Source organism: Barbatula barbatula (genome assembly GCF_947034865.1).
Source record: "Barbatula barbatula genome assembly, chromosome: 7".
Classification (NCBI taxonomy): Eukaryota; Metazoa; Chordata; class Actinopteri; order Cypriniformes; family Nemacheilidae; genus Barbatula; species Barbatula barbatula.
The window spans coordinates 20,325,063-20,343,487 of NC_136770.1; the positions used below are offsets into that span (position 1 = coordinate 20,325,063).

General features: G+C 38.4%; 1 protein-coding gene across 4 annotated transcripts in view; it reads right to left on the bottom strand.

Annotated features, from left to right (window-relative positions):
* Window positions 1-18,425, bottom strand: part of foxp1b (forkhead box P1b) — a 153,451-nt gene that overhangs the window by 128,955 nt on the left and 6,071 nt on the right. For all 4 annotated transcript variants that reach the window (XM_079461264.1, XM_079461255.1, XM_079461262.1 and 1 more), the window contains exons 2-3: window positions 17,576-17,654; window positions 9,841-9,936 (exon numbers count right to left, since the gene is read on the bottom strand). The gene's annotated coding sequence lies outside the window, so the exon portion shown is untranslated. The remainder of the gene's footprint in view (window positions 1-9,840; window positions 9,937-17,575; window positions 17,655-18,425) is intronic.

Sequence of the window (18,425 nt, forward strand, 5' to 3'; positions counted from 1 at the left end):
ATCTGATGCTCTAAGACTGAGGTCTATCACAATGCTAAAGATATTTAACCTTTAAGTGACAGTTCCCTCAAAAATAGAAATTTTGTCATCATTTATTGACCCTTATGTTGTTTAAACCCTGTATATGCCTCTTTATATAATATATTTTTATATATTACTTTTTTTATATATATATTTTTTTAAATTTATTTATATACAAAACAAATTTATATTTTGATAAATGTCTGAGGTTTGCATACAATGGAAGTCAATGAGTGCCAATGCTGTTTGGATGCCAACGTTCTTCTAAATAACTTATTTTATGTTCTGCATTAGAAAGAAAGTCATACAGGTTCAGAATGACATGAGAGTGAGTAACTAATGCGGGAAGTTATATTTTTGGGTGAACTAACCCTAAATCTGGGCTCATGCAACACTCAAAAATTACAGAGTAGGATTTCATTTATGAATTTCAATTAGTTTGAGTGTCAAAATAATTTGTAAATATGTAAACCCTAACAGATTTTAAACGTTATGGCTCAACCGATTGAAAAAGGTTGGGGCGGGACTACATGTCAATTAAAAGCAGGGGGAGTGTTGGGAAAATGAGTTTGCAATGCCTCAGAAACTACACACAGATGTGTTCTGTTTAGTCAATTTTAAATCATCTGTGAAAAATATTTGATGAGATCAATTTGAAACAATTCTCCCTAATCTTCATGGTTGTCATTTGCATGAGAGCCTTTGTTCTGCACTAGTCCACCAGGTGATGCTCTGACATCTCAACTAAACATCTGACAAACCTAAAGTTATTACCATGACAACACCCACAGAACTCCGACACAAGATACAAAAATATAACCGAGCACTTCTAAACCTAGCACATTCCCCCATAAGATACAGAAAATACCAACATTTATAACATTCTGAAGCGAAGATAACGCTATCATCCCTGAAACTGCAAAACAATTACTTTCACCTTGCGCAATGTTGATTCACCCCTGGGTCAGTTTTGAATAAAGAAACCCCTATGAATCAACATTTTAGTAGACCGAGACTCCAGGCAGCCTTTCAGAAACCTTTGATTCTGGTCAAGAGACAGGAAGTGATGAAACACGTAAATGGTTTGAAAGGGAGAGCGAGGGTTGTATATGCGAGGGTTCATAACACTGTGTTCTTTCTGGTGAGAGGTGCAAACAGGCCTGAGGATTGCAGGTCTGACAGACACCACTTCACAAAACCACAGGAAAGACTGCTCTGATGTTACCTCTCGCACCACACGCTTTGTGATAAGAAAGAAAAAAAGATCTTAAAAAGTCCCTTCATGGGGGTTTCGCTGCTGTGCGATTTGGAGGCCCTGAAGAAGAACGTCTGCACACGGCGCAAACAATAAACATGTTGTGCGGTCGAGGCCTAACTTACGTAAATGTTAAGGTCTAAAAGAGTCTGAAAACTGTTTATTTTATATTTTGCAAAACAAAAATGATAAATTAAAAGCTACAAAAATGATGTCAAACAGAACAACATTCACACACAAAAGTGTCCACACACAGTTTCTATTCCAAACTTAAAGTCCCCATGAAATTAAACTCATTACTCCTTTGAAATTCCATTGCACTCTGAAAAGTCACAATACGGAAGTAAAAACGATCGTAACTTCCGGTTCACGGGGACTTTACATTTGGCAATGAACATTCATTCCCAATATTAGCATTTTTATGTCACAAAAACAATTTGTGCATTTCATGAATGAGGCCGTTTGAAGTTTACATGCCGAATGGCAAACATTTATTTTGTTTCGAAAACAATTCGTACGATGGCAGAGTTAACTACAACCGACAAAAATTTCTGCTTTTGTTTTTCTGTGACTCCACTGAAAGCCGCAAAACGCCAGGGCATTCCAAGATTGGTGCCACATCCCTACATTGTGGTGTGACTGGGCTGCCCACATATTGATTTACGCAACCTGAATTACCTTTCTGGCATCTCGGGGGACGAGTGAAAAACTCTGCGCAAATTTGCTCAGCAGAGTCGGTAACTTGAGAGCGATGGAGTCCAAATGGACGCCTGTGAAGGTGACGATAGCGAATATCTCGGCAGAGCTGATCGCCTTTGACAGTGTAATATTACTGGACGATAAATATACAGAGCTGAGAGGGCAAAAAAGAAAAGTGTCGGCGAGAGGGGAAGGCTGCCGCCAGCTGAGGATGGAGGCATAAATAAGGTCTTTTACCTTCGTCAGTCATCCGTCTTTTGACACGCAAGCTGAGCGCGGCTGTAATTAACACGGAGAGAGATAATGGGGTCTCTACTCACTGATCAATCTGCCAGATACATCATCCGTCTTTTACAATGCCACCTTAACATCATTTTTTTTAAAGAGACAGAGAGAAAAAAACAGCCACAGATATTAGTCTTTTTAATACTCGGCTTGAAAAGGTTTATGGGTTTATCGACACGGCTGTTTACGCCGTGTTCACAAAAGCCGCGCTCTTTTCCATGAGATGCAAGTACGTGCATCCATGCAGGACGGTGAGGTTTGCTAGACTGTCGGGTCAATTGGATAATGGGCTGAAAAGCACAGGGCGAGGGTTGTGTTTACAAGACTTGAAACTAAGGAGCCACAAGACAGAAACGTTAGAACTGTGCTCAGGAAGGATAAGCTGTAGTGTTGCATGTAAGTGTGGGTGTACGATTGTGAGTGTGAGCATTTCTGTAACCCAGCCGGGAGACAAAACAAGCCTGTTGTTTGTTTGTGTCTCTCAACTCTGCCTGTGTATGTCAGGTTTAGATTCGCTTTCACAGATTCACTGCTGCTGTCCCCCCTGGCAAAGTGTACACTGGCATTCTGAGAGACGGCTTTAATGGACACAGTCCTGTTTCTGCACTCGTGGGGACGGACAGGAACACGTTGACGGTGTGAACTTGTACTGGACGTGTGGCCTAACGCTTATAGCGGCACACTTACACAGTAATCTGTTATTTTGCTTATTCCATCTAAAAATACTACATAGAATGCATAAACGATAAATTACAAAGACAGTATAATATAAAATATACAATAAAGGACCGGCCGAGATGAATAATAAGAATAAACACAAAGCAAAAGACAATCTGCAGTATTAATAAGAGACATTCGGTATTTTTTTAACAATTAAAGGAACAGTTCACCCCAAAAAAGTATTTGTTACAAATCTTTATAATATTTTAGCTCTTATGAAGACAGAGATATTTGGAAGAATGCTTATAAGCAAACTGGCCATCATTGTCTACCATAGTAGGAAAAATTACAATAGTAGTCAAAGGTGCCCAAGAACTCTTCGCTTTTCCTACATTCTTCAAAATACCTTCTTTTGTGTTCAACAGCACAAATAAATGTATCAAGCAGTTTTTCCTACTATGGTAGTCAATGGTGGCCAAGACCTGTTTGGTTACAAGCATTCTTCCAAATATCATTCTCTGTGTTCATCAGAACGAAATATAAATTGCTTTGATCACAGTTCCCTGAAAGAGGCAGAGAGGGGAGAACCAATGAATTAATATTAATGCGAAATAGAATGAAAAAGTTGCTTGACATCCGAAAAACAACCAACAGTAAATAAAACAAACGGGCTACTTAAACACATTTATTATTAATAAAGTAAATGTAGTTATGTCTTGCGTGTTTTTACATCACTGTATTGTTTTGTGCCCAACAAAGTCTTTTGCAAAAATATGATTTAAAAAATGCCATGCTGGGAAAAAACATTTTGATTTAGATTTTAATAAATTGTTTTGCACATAATAGGCTATTATATACATACAATATATTAATATAACTGGACATGTTTTCTTGTTGCATATAGTCTCCACACACCAAAACTGAACACAATCCACTACAATGATTTTACATAAGCTTATAACCTAACATTTATTAATACCTCTAATAAAAAAAAGTGTTATTCAATCTATCCAACACTATCTGTCACACACACACAACACCAAGTTGGCTCTCTCAGCCCTGAAAGTTTTCAGCGTTCATCATTAGCGCGAGGCTAAACGGTCAGTGCGCCACTTCCCCTATTTAGACAAGCGATCCGTGAATAAAAAGTAGATCAGATGTCTCATTGCGTTTTAGGCCTCATTAAAGCCATTAACCTTACGTGAATAGATGGAGAATTTTAATGTCAAAGAACAGGAGCTGTCTAAGTCACTTGCGTTGTGTTTGTTTTTCCTCATGGACAGATTTCACAGCGCTGGTATTTCTCACTAGTTACAGTTACTATTAGCTTTACCAACATTTAAAGCGGAAGGAGTTATTTTTAGAATGATTATTTTGCTTTAATAACGTCGTATATCTGTTATGCATACATCAGAGTTCAGTTTTCATTTGACTTCTCTGATTTAAAAAGGAGTTGTCATTCTCACGCATGTCTTTTGAAGGGTGGGGCTTATTTCTAATTTTGTAAAGTCTGAAGGACCTTCCGGCTAACGTCATTTACAGCACCTTACGTGAAAGCGATTTGTGGGAACTGTGGTCCTATAAACACAAGCTTGAAGAAAAGGAAGTCTCATGAATAAAGGGTGTATTTGATGCGTATCAGCTTGTTGATAGCTTTTAGGGTTTCGTTTGCCGAGTACCTCCACATCAATCGACAATGGGCGGCACATGTTAAATGTATGATTCAGTGCCACATAGGAGAGAATGTGTCATTAGGGGGTGGCACTAGGTTCGGTGTGATGATGGTACCCAAAAAACCCAACACGCGACCTTTCTACAGATCTCTGACAATTAAAACCTATTGCGTTCACACGCCCTCCGCTGTCCCTCCCCTTCGCACTTTTTCTCAGTGACCTGCGCTAACCTGCTCTCATCTCTCCATGCCCAGACAGGAAACAGTGATGAGGGAGTGCTGGTGCGACCGGCCCAGAGTCCAGACCGGTTCCACAATACAGGGCACCACCCTGATCTCCAACCTGCCCTTATCTGGCCAAACTAGGGAGATGGGGGGGGGCATTTCCTGTGCCAAACCGCATCTTTAGCAAGCATTACCTTCGCCTCACTGCAAATAAATACTTTCTCTCTTCTTCTCTCTTTCTCTACTTCCGCCAACTGTCACTGCCTGCGCCTCCAATCACCTTCGAGTCCAAACAGGAAAGTAAAGGAGGAGTGGAGAGATAGGAGATCTGGCCGTTCATTTGCTGCTCGTTGCAAGTTGCTCTGTCGTTTCCTACACACACGCACGCACACGGTTAGCTGCCTGGGACTCCATCCTGGACTTGTGATCTTTTCCAAATTCTCTCCGTTACGACATCGGCCCACCGCCTGCAAGCCGCCCAGCCAAACAGGAAGTTGGGAAGCTAGGTGTAACTGACAGCTTTTGTAACTTGAAGGCGGAAAGGGGACAGTAAATAAAAAACGGATTATTACATCCACTTAAGGAGGCACCAAAATCATAAAGACTTGCTGTTATATTATAAAAAAAAATAAGAGAGCAAAAATTGAAATTATTTAAGTTTTTTATGGATTAAGAAAAATTATCATTTTGGTTTCATTCTGTGAACTACTAACAATATTTCTGCCAAATCTCAAATAAAAATATTATTTCTGATTGCATTTATTGGCAGAAATGAAAACCGGAGGACAGGTTCTTATGTTAACTTTTGAGCAATACAACAGTTATAAATTAATAACAATAAAAAAAATGTATGTGACAGCCTCGATTTTTATCACAGTTTTACTTCACATGTTGGTTGACTATGTCACTCCTGTGGTTTGGTTTTGTTGAAATACAACCAACGCTGAGGTGAAATGGCCACAATACATCTAGAAATCTTGATTAAATACAAATTTGGAATGGTCTCTCATATTTTTCTGTTGCGGTATATTTTTATAATATACTGTATATTATAATGTTATCATATAATATTTTGATATTATATTCAGCAATGACATAATTGCAACAAATGTTTTGCTTGCATTTCCTCTACCAGCATCAAATTATATAAGCAGTGCAATTCACATTCATTTTATAATCTTGTATAGCATTTGATCCTATTTGTGTCTACTTTTTATAATCTTTTATTGAATGTGATCTTATGTGTTTTGATTTCGGGAGAAACTATCTAAACTTTAAATAGGGAACTCGATTTGGTGTCCGGCACTACAAACCTTCGAGCAAAAAACTTGTCCTCTGGGATACATCTGACATATACATAAAGCTAATTGTTATAATTGTACAATTGCCCCTCTGTCTGAAAAATTGCATTTTGGCCAGTTGCTTATTTGTGGCTGGGCGCTAAAGGGAGTACAATTAAGACACCCTCAAACACTCAGAGACCACCCCGACAGGCATGGAAATGGAAGTACTGTGTAGTATTTCCTCTATTCAAGTCATCTGCTCATTGAATGTCATTCTCAGGGTCGAAGACACGTTTACTTTGGGCCTGCAGCCCTCTGACCGGGCGAGTGACACTCAACACTCATTTAGCAGTGACTTAACATACGGCCCACTTCACAAGTGCACACACGCATACACACACATGCTCATTAGATCAGTATCCTGTCTTAATTGCCTCTTTGTAACGCACACCGTAGGCTAATGCAAGGGGTCTCAGCATAGGATTAGTCCACTGTATTTTTAAAAGCATTGTTCCTTGGGCATGATTTAGGCATCTTTTTTCTTCCTGGCAGTTCTTGTCCCCTTATACTGTCATTTAATGCTTCTTCATCTCATTTCACTTTTCTGTAAACAGGCTTTGAATGACTGATAAATGATTCAGTTGAATGACTGATACATTCATTTTTGAATGATTGTTATCTACTAGAAAAGGTCAATGGCGCATCATTTAATTAGTCACGAACAAACACACACGCACACAAATACCAATATTTTTTCTTTCTAGATCAAGAGTGATATTTACCCAAATTAAGATTTATTTCTCAGTGGTTGCTTTTTTATAACATAAGAGGCCTAAATGAAATGTAAACTACTGTAGAATAACTCAATTAGGTATCACCTTTTTCTCCTTAAGAGAAATAAAAATAGAAACAAATGAGTTTTTGACAGTCCGTAACTGCATATAGCTGTAAAATAATTGTAGATAACATGGCTTAGATCCTTTGGTCTCGGAAAAGTTTGATGCAAAAAGCAATGATTTAGAAATTTCTGATTTTATGACTTCACGCTGTGCTAGATAACAGAGCTTAAAGTCCCAGTGAAATACAAAATTACAATTCTTTTTCTTTCATGAAATGTTGTAGCGTTTATAGTAAATAGCTTATCATACCCTCATAGTCTTCAGTTAAACCTTGATAATGTACTTTCGCCCTAAAATGACTTTCCATCTAAAATTACGTAAATTAGACAGATTGGCCGGAATATCCGTTAACTCCTCCCCTTCAACTGTCAGAATGCTGCTTGCTTCATTTGAAAATAAATGAAAGAGCAGTTTTTACACATCCAATCAATTCGCAGTAAAACACGCTAGCCACGCCCACTAATTTTCTCCTTGAAATAGTGAAATTCCTTTTCACTCGTAAATGTGTCAGAATAGGATTTTAACTTCCAGATTACGGGGACTTTAAATCTCTTTTTAAAATCATACACGTCTTATCTGATATTTCTTGCGTGTTTGTAAGAACAAAAGTCTGAGAAGTTTGACCTCCATTTATTCTCACCTGAGATTTTAAAGAGATTCTCCTTTTCTTCGTCAAATGTTGCCGCTAATGAGCATCAAAGCCTGAAAATAGTTCCTCTATCACTTTAGAATCAGATGAACAAGCAAAATCACAATATGCAATGAGAGATGTTAAGCCCTGATGTGGACAATGTATGATGATGGGTTGGTTCCACTCAAGAGCGGGGGTGTGCTAAGGCCGTCTAAACTTTATTGCCCTCCAAGGATGATGAGGAAATAGTAACATCCGTTTTATTGTTGCTTCAAATTAACATTCAACTCTGAAAGAAAAACGGTTGGGTAACCTCTACGTTTTGTTAGCTCCTTTCTCGCTATACATGTGCTCCTAGACATACATATGAATTCTATAAGGGAAATTAGAGAATTAAAAAAAAATGTGAATACTGCTTCTTATTAAAAACATATATAGTTTGCTCTTAACCTGGAATTTTTGCTGAAACATAGTATACTGTATATGCATCAAGATGCTTGAGCGGTTTCAATGTTTTTCCTGCGTTGCAACTTGGTTTCTATGGTGTTGCAAAAAAGTTTTACAAAAAAAGTCGCAATCTGATCTCCATTATATATCAATACCATCGCCAATAAACAATTGAGATAACAAACAGATCTCATATGTGACGTTTCTTTCCTATGGGCAGAAACAGGCCTCAGGCACAACCAATGGGCAAATGCACAATCAGCAGTTGTGTGAGTCGAAAATGGAAGAGAGAAAGAAATAAAAAGAGAGAAAGAGACAGAGAGAGACCCCCAAGTGCTTTCTCTCACTGGCACAGAACAATGATTCGCGCCATTGCCTGCTGTATCCCACAAATGAGGCATTACGTATAGTTGCTACACTGCCACTGCAGGAAATACGTCCTCTCATTCCCTCCGAACGTTTCATCCCTCTCCTCCTTCTAACCTTCCAGTTTCTTCTTCAGTTCATCCTCCACTTCACATTATATCAAACCAGGCGGAGAGTCTCCCGCCACGACGGGCCGCAAAATAACAACTGTCACCTTCAGCGCAATTTAACGTCGCCGCCTTCCAACGTAATTTTTATAATTGAAATTTAATTCTCCCGAAATATTGTTTTTCGGAACAAGGGGGTTAATTGACATTTGCGGTAATTAATTGCCAGGCGGAGAGATATTTATGCCGAGCGGCTAAAAGCAAAAAGTGATGTGGCGAGTGGGAGAAAGGGATGGCGTGCTGAGACGCTCTCATCATCCCGGCCTTCCCTCCTGTGGATGAGGAGGGGAGGGATGCTAGACCACGGAAAGGAGCGACTTCGTGGTCGGGGATTTAATTGCGGCAGTATTCCATTACATCGGCACAAATGTCACTCTCGCTTCTCATCGGGGCCAAAGGCAGGAAACTGGCGTCGTGCCAGGACCACGTCGCAGAGAAGTGTTCTGCCAGTCGCGACAGGAAGACTGGTGACTGACGGTGAAACATAAGTGCGATGGGACAGTGACATGAAAACTGGGTCAAAGGCAAATTGGCAGAACTACCCACCAAAGTGTGAAGAGAAGAGAGGCAGATCAAATATTTATTTATAATGTACTCTAGCAGAACATTTAGTTTTACACACGAATGAGATTTCTTTAATGTCTCAATTGCTTCTCATCAAATGATTTTCATAAAAAAAATCTCTAGTAATTTAATTGTAAAGAAATTTTAAATTTTTGTAGTTATGTATTAGTAGAAAAAGCTAAAATACACATGAAAAATGTGTGAATTTTTAATGAAACCATTAACTAACGTCTCAATTGTTCTCCCAAAATAGCAAGAATATAAACAACAGCATACTGAGACTGTAGCACTTTTGTTTTGCTACTTAGGACAATCACAACAATGTATAAAATATAAGAGACTTTATTATAAACCATAATCATATTTGATACTACGCTGTCCACAAAAGCTTGAAAAGAATGTTTTCAAATGTCTCATTTCTGTTGTTTATTTCTCCAGTGAATTTAATACATTTTTTAAATAAAATCTCAGTCGATGAAAGAGCAACATTCGAGCAATAAATTCTTCCACAGGGTAGTCAAAAACATACAGGGCTCCAGACTGCGACTAAATAGACTTTGCAACCATTTTGTGACACAGTGTGAGCGTTTTATACACGTACTCGTGCATGTGCGATTTTTTTCTACTTTAACACATTTATCTGTACAAACTCTAAAGATAACATACCGGTCACTTGTTTTGACGAGATTGACATTCCATTGTTCCAATCAGAATTCAGCAAAGGCAGTAGGAGGCGCAACCATTGGACGCGGCTAGTTCAATCTGAAATACAAGCCGAAAAGAAAAAATTACAAGAGGACACGAGTGCATATTAACATCAGCAAAATTACAAACAGGAGTTGATACCATTCCGTAAGGTGGGGAAAGTACCTTAAATTCACTCAACCCACATAAACCTGGATGATGACTCAAATGAGAAAGAAACATGCGAAACGTGATGAAATCCGACCACAGATGCTTAATTTGGTGACAAATTAATTCCAGGACTGACCTAAATGCATCTTAATACATTTTCAGATTTTTTACAAAAAGCGTTCATGACTCTCATGATATTTACACACGCCATCTTATAATCAGCATAAATCTGCTGCTCTGTTGTGATGAATGGTAGTGACTCTGTAGACAAGTCATTTGGGTAACTGCTGCGGCCACGCAGACACTTGACAGATTTCTCCGGAACGTTTTGTCAGATCCCGTAAGTCAGTGACACGTAGCTCCGACCAATCAGCGAAGTCCAAGCAAAGGTGATCTGCATAGTAAAAGGCTCATTGCAGTGGTCAGTGTTCAGTGAGGTGTTTTCCTATTTACACAGAGAGAGTGAAAGATAAAGGGGGCAAAACGAAGGTTGCGGAAAAGAGAAAGAGAGAGTAGAAGATGACAAATAGACAGTGGTGTAAAGTAACGAATTACAAATACTCAAATTATGGTATAAAGGATGTTTTTTTTTCAGGAAATTTACTTTTTTAAGTAGTTTTAAAACCGTATTCTTACTAGAGTATTTTTTATCGGTACTTTTACTGTGCTATTTTTCCTCATATTGTCGTCGCTACTTTATACGTTTTATTTTCCTGTGATTGGCTAAGGAGAACAGTCAGTCCCGTCACGTGACCCCATCCACTCAAATTGCGCATAGAAAACTTGTGTCACACAAACTAAATTGCGCATTTGAACATTACTGCGGCAAAGGGACACAATACGAAGGCTCGTCCGAGATATGGAGAAATATTGAGATCCTGTATCACTCCGTTCGCCAAGTGTCATCCAAATGGCTATATCGTGAGGTTAAATTGTCCATCTCTCTCCAGTGTCTCTACATCATGCGCTCTGCCCTTATAAGTGAGTAGGGAACATATGCGATTGGAACGCATCTGAAGCAATAACGCAAACTGTGCATTGCCAGTTATAATGTTGTAAATAACGTTCAATTTCTTGCACAGATCGATTCGCTTAAATAAGACGTCATTAATACTGCGAAAGATTTCCGCAAAGTAACAGTTCTTGTACTTGAGTACAAATTTCCAGTACTATTTCCACCACCGCCAATAGGAAACAAATGAGGAATTCCTGTCATCTAATGCAGCTGTGTAGTGACGAACTTGAAAGCAAATAGTGATTTAGCAATATGCAATGACAATTAAATGTTTAAAATATATTTTATATAAAATGACCATAAATTGAATACTTACACAATTTAAAATTGTGTTCGCAAAATAAAATTAACTTATGTCATCAATTGCAATCGTTAAAAAATAAAATTTCACCATTTAGTTAGCTAAAAACTAAAAATAAGAAATAATACTTATTATTTTGCTGAAATACAGCAATTTTTTTATTGCATTAAACACTTCTTGTTGCTTTGTTACAATGAACTATTCTTTGATTTAAAAATAAAACATTGCCATTTCAATGTTGAAAACTCACAAGCACACGCAAAGAACAAATATTCAAAATATGTTCATATCAGGCCAAAAAACTCGAGCCTCGTAGCTCATCTCCATGTAATTCATCTGTGTGGAATTCAACTAGCGCTAACCCCGTTAGCCGGTCGCATTCCTCCGCTCAGCAGCTTTTGATAAGAGCCGCACTGATTAGCCGGCCGCGTTCCTGTCATTTCTGTGCAAAATACACCAGTCCCAAAAGAGCCCTCAACCCCTTCTCTGCTATTTATGACTCTCGCGCTATTGTGTGGATAAAAATTCAAGTTTAAAAAGGACAATAGTAAATTACAACAGGTAAAGGGGGAGAGAGAACAATTTAAAGTACGGATGTGGTCAACTTCAAATTTTAAGCATCGACTAGCAAGTTATTTGGCTTTTTTGAAGCCCTGTTTAAAGGAACAGTTCACCCAAAAATGAAAACTCTGTCTTCATTTACTCGGCCTCAAGGTGTTCCAAATCTGTATATATTTCTTTGTTCTGATGAACACAAGAGACAGATATTTGGATGAATGCTTGAAACCAAAAAGTTCTTCACCACCATTGACTGATTTCTAAAGGTCTTTGTTCTGTTTGAACATAAAATAAGATATGTGAAGAAGAGTAAATGTTGACAATTTTTATTTTTGGGTGATCTGCCCTTTTAATGAGGCTAGTTCAACACAGTCTAACAACAATTTGTAATTATATTACATTTTAGTTAATTAGTGGCTGATTCTTGTGAACTTATATGGTCTCACTCAAAAGCTTGTTAAAAGCATTGTAAATTGGTTGTACTGGTTGTAGGGCTAGGGATGTACAGTATACATTTTATTATTCGGTTGAACACAAAGAAAGATATTTGGAAGAATGTTAGCAACTGACAGTTCTGAGGTACCATTGACTACCATAGTAGAAGAACTTAACTGTATATATTTGTTGTTCAATTGAAGAATTTAGGAAAGCAAACAGTTCAGGGGCACTTTTGACTACCATTGTCATGTTTTCTATGGTAGACAATGGTGGCCAAACACTAGTAGGAACTAACATTTTTCCAAATAACTTTCATTGGGTTCAACCAAAGAAATGTATACAGATTTATAACAAGCGGGGGGGCGGGGGTAATTCATGACAGAATGTTCATTTCTGGTGGAGTATCCCTTTTAAACATTTCCTGAGCTCTAAACAAGCAACTCCTAACAAAATACTACCCTCTGGACGCACACAGACAACAAGTTCATTTTGCTGGATTTGTACACAGCAGCTGTTCAATGCAACTCCCATCGGCATCCACAACATGTGGTTTTAATCCAAGCATTTCACACAGATTGCAATCCCTGTCAGTCTCTGAGAAAAGCCAGTTACCAGCTTGATAATTGCCACTTATTTGTGTGTCAAGTTTCCCACAACTGTAAAGAGTGTGTGAAGAAACATACCACACTCGTTGTGTTTGCTGTATCTCAGAGATGCAATCAACCCATCCATGACATAGAGATACACGATCAAAAACAGGGGAATCTATAGGGTTAAAACAAACTGATGCTACCTGATTTTTGACAGGACACTATTGGTTTATTAAAAACAAAATTGATTTAAAGTGATAGTTCACCGAAATAAAATTTGGTCATCATTTACTCACCCTGTTGTCATCTCAAAACTGTTTAATGTGACTTTCTTCTTCCGCAAAACAGAAAAGATATTTTGAAAAATGTTGTTAAAGCACTCTGCAACGGTGTTTCATGCATTCTGACTTATTTACAATGTTAGACGTGTTGTCAACTTTTCAAAAAATGAGTTGGACTTCTGTGCGCGATACACTCCCCCAGTGTTAGTACAGGTTGCGGAATTTTTTTTTCGAACATGAAAAATCATTACGTAACAACTTTTCTTATTCCCTTATTGGTCAATTCTCCCTGAAAAGCATGCGGCGAGAGAGAGAGAGAGAGAGAGAGATTTGGGTGATGAATGTTGAGCAAATTAGCAACTATATAGCAATGCATAAACAACCAACTGCGTCGCAACTTTCGACAACATGGCAGCATGGCAACATGTTTTATATATAACAGCTACTTCAGAAACTCTACACATCTCATTTTTAACAGTATTCTAATTTCAGTAAATACTCTATAACTTCTGCCACTTCACTCATGGTGCACAATCAAAAAGTGTGGATCTCTATCCAATTTGAACCCCATCTTCAAGACTCCCCTCATGACCTACCCAAGACGGGACAATTTAAGGGAGTGGTCCGCCCGCTGCGGTCTCCCTGTTGACCCTGCGGCTCAAAAAGAGCCGGAGGAGATCGGAATGATTTAGAGCTCTTCGCTTAGACGTTCTGACAAGGTTAGTGGGTCAACACAGGCATTAACAGGTCAGTGTGTGGCCCACTTGGGGACAATTACTCCATGCCGCGGCTAAGTGGACACTTGATTGAACATGACAGTGCTGGGAATGCGCCATCCCTATAGATAACAATTCTAAGGACCATTTAGGATAAAAAGCTCTTGTGATACGGGCCTTTATGGCCCAAATTCATCTTTCTTTGCGCTTTTAAAAAGAACGCCGGCGGTGTGATCGAGAGGTTATTCTCTGGGCAGTAAGAGACATCTTACATTAGAGAGTTCTTACGCTCTCAAAGAGATCGCACAAGAGCAAATACGAGGTTAGGGGGGGTTGCGTATGGAGATTACACATCAGTTTAGAAGATTGTTACCTTATCATGCTGAGCTTGTTAATATCTGTTGCGATTGTTTTGTTTGGGTTTATGGTCGATTACATGCTGTGATATAATTAAATTCATAAAAAGACAATGCGGCATTTACATTCTGATGATTGAGGTTATACGCGCATCCAATTATTGCCGTTATTTGTAATAACGATCGTTTTAACTGCCTGTAAAAAGACAGCAATGTCTCCTGGATGACGAAACATTTGGCTTGACACCCTCGAATCTTACAGTACTGTGATCTCAATATCAAATGCACAGAGATGGGTTACAAATCCAAAAAGTGTTTAAAATTATGTATATTTTTATGGACCTATTCAGACCTAACAATACTATGCTACATTTTCTCTTTTTCCAATACAAGTTTATAAAAACATCAACGTTTGGAGAGGGTCTCAACAAAGAAACTCTTAGATTAAGTAGACCTGCATGTAGCTAGTAAAGTAAATATGTACTTCTCCCTGAAGAAAATACTAAAATGTGCATACATAGGGCCCTCAGCAGGTCATCATGGTTACAAGGTGGTGATCTTCCCCCGGAATAAATGATATCCTGGTCCCCTCCTTCGATATAACCATAAAGGGTTACAATACAAATAGGATTGAAAAATATTGAAGGGACAGCTCCTGCAAAAAAACATATTTTATCATTTATACACCCCGTGCCATTAGAAAGACTTCATTTCTTCTGCAGAACACAAACGGAGATATTTTGAAGAACATTGGTAACCAAACAACACTGGCCCCCATTCACTTACATTGTATGAACACAAAACTTAGAGACATTTCTAAAAATAACTTATTTTGTGTTCCACAGATGAGAGACTTTACCGGTTTTGAATGACATGAGCGTAAATAAAAGACAAAATTGTTATTTTTGGGTGAACTTTCTCTTTAATAACAAACATAATTAATGATTCAATCAATTTGGTTCCTCTTCTTAGAAAACACATGATGGAGAGATGAACTACAAACATACATTATATTCAATCGTGTTGACTGTCTACCGCCCCAACTACTTCACCTCTTTCACATTTGGTCATGGTTAGCAATGCATCTAGAGCGTAACTTTTTTTGTAAAGCACTTTGAATTACCTTTGTGTATGAAATGTGATACATAAATAAACTTGCCTTGCCTATCCAAATGTATTTGAGATGGATGGCAATCATTCAATTTGTTCTACTTCATACAACCACATATCAGGCTGCCAGTAGGAAAGTGACATAAACCTTCTTATTGGATGATTTAATGTGACTTTCAAAATGCTAAACCTAATTCTAGTTTTTGATGTTGTAAGCCGAGCAACTTTTCAGGGCAATGGATTGTTGGATTGTTTACTTAACTCCTGGCCGCAGAAAAGTATCTGTACATTGTCCTCTGTCTCTGCTGTCGACAGCATTGAATGTTCACATCAACTGAATCACTTCACATAAGCTGGGTGCTCTTTATATAATTCTGAGACAAAGTTTGTGAAAAATCAAATTTGTTGTGATGTCATGTGGTTTTGGTTTGCTTAATATGACCGGTATACCTATGACCAATAAACTGCTTTTGCAATTTTTTGAAGTGCGACTGCTCCTATAACAGCAGTCTATGAACCAATAAAAGCACAGCAATTGATGATGTGATTCGTGACACCACTTACAGCCAATGAAGTCTAGTGTAAAAGTATGGCAGGAAGGAAAACGGGTGGTGGGGGGGTATTAGAAGGTGAAAGTGAGAAAACGGCAGATGCACAGATCAGAAGAAAGTATAAAGAGAGGAAATGAAAAACAGCCAGAGAAGAATAAATAGATGCTGAAAGGGGATGCAGAGTGCTTGAGGGAGTAAAAAAAGATAAAACGCATGGCATTGTCTTCCACACCTCCTAAAAATACAACCGTGTTTAAAAGGTGATAAAGGGAGTGAGAGAGGGAAAAATCACTTATCCTAGTGCCCACCGGACTATCCCATTACCACCAAAGCCCCACTACAGACATTTCCCTTTACCGCAGGGTCCGCAAAGCCCAGGCGCTTGGAAGTGATGCACTGTACTCGCAAAAAGGAAGCGAGCCGAGGAAGTGAGTGTCTCCTTTTTACCTCACCCCTCCGCCCTCATTAACTGGGCTCCTTTCCAATTCATTTAGGAACCCCTGAGAGCTCGCCTTCCCCTGAAATTTACCGAAATGACAAAACATTAGCAGATTTGCATATGCAAAACGGGTCAGCAACAGGCGCTCGCTGCTCAATTGACCTATTGCTTGTTGTGGCAAGCCGAGTTATTCCCGCGGAACAATTCTGTAACCAAGTGGGCGTCGTGCGAGTGCCATCTGGGTAACACTTATTTAAGGCTGGCAGAAGTCCCGTGGCAGCCCGCCTGGCGAGGAGGAGAAAAGGGGGAATAAATTGCATCATTTATTTGACATCCATTTGCCGTCGTACCCGTTTAAAACCCATGACTAAATAATTTGGTTATTCGACTGCCAGTTACTACTGTCATCCAAACTGTGCGGTGCGTGTAAAAATGAGAGGGGACTGTCACATGCCCTGACGGGGGGCGAGCTTGTGATGTTAAACCATGCGAAACACAACTCGGTAAGCGTAATAACATCCGACAATTTATTTATTTACTACGGACTGCGTTTTGAATGGACAATATAGCGGGTACGATGGCTTTGTTATTCATAAACAGGGGACGTATGCGCCAATTGGGACACCAGGCACATTTTACTTAAGCAAGCGGTTTAGAAATTGTGCGGTAAACCAGTTGTTAATAATGTTATGGGTTTGAAGAACCATTTACACTTTAGAATAAATGACAGGAGGAACACAATGCAGAACTGAGGGTTGGAAAAGTAATTCACAAGGGCAATAACTTTCATTTTAACAGTCGGTGCTGCGTGAAGTTAAAGGGATAGTTCACCCAAAAATGGTCCCCATTAATTTTTTGTTTTTTGGTGAACTATTCCCTTAATAGGCCACCTTTATGAATGTATATAATGTTTAATGTACAATATAATATACAGTATACTTTAAATATATTTTAATGTGTTCAAAATAAAAAGACATTTTTAACAGTAATTACTCAACACAGAATACATAAATTGTGCATTATTTATTGGTAAGGCTGTTTTTGAATTGATGTTGGAATAAGAATGTTTCTGTTATGATTCTGAATGATTTTGCGATCTGTCTGTCATGAGTTCAACTGACAAAAAAGAAAGTGTAGACAGACGTTAAGAAATTGAGCTGGTGTAACAGTAATAGAGAAAATGTTTCTTACTGTCTCCGGAGGAAGTTCAGCTGCTATGACACACGATCGTAGACTGTCTGCTCAAATCCCCTTTGCTTCTTTAAAAAGTCTGAAACCACAAAAACAAAACCATCAACATTCAATATGTTACTAGTCTTAAAAGTAGGAAATCTAATTTTTTCATGACTATCAATCAAGAAGCAAACAAAAAGCTTTTATTTTTTAATATGCAGTCATTTTTCTTTTACATCACTGAGATTTGTTCTAACCATTATAATACATCATAGTAACCAAGCCTTGTGTGTATACCAACAAAATGCAAGTGAAAAAGCTCCCGAAACGATCCATTCAATCACTGTAAACAATTGTATCTCAGGTACACAGAAATGCTCTCAAAACTCCCATCTCGCAGCTCTATAAAATTAAATCATAAGATTGATTCTCTCATTTTCGAGTTCATTCGGCTTTGGACGATTGATCAGTCAACGCGCTAGACGATCGTACATTATGCTCATTCATAACATCAGAATGCTTTTAGAGAAATATCCAGTAATCCCCAAGTACATTTCTCAGATCTCTTTTCGACACTAGCAGTTTGGATTTGCACAGGAAAGACGTAGTTTGAAACCTGCTGAAAACCAACAAATGGTGCTACAACAAAAGAGAAAACCACCTTTTGTCATAACCGGAGATCATTTTCTCAAAAAGAAAGTGTGAATTCCAAATGCTTTACTTATAACAATCATACACTACACTCAAAATGCCTTTCCTGCCAAGAAGACGAAAAGAAAAGTAGGCTTAAATTGAATCTGGGGCGGACGGTTTCACAACAAGTACAAGTTTCACAGTAGAAGTCATTTTATTTTACAATAAAGTTTTA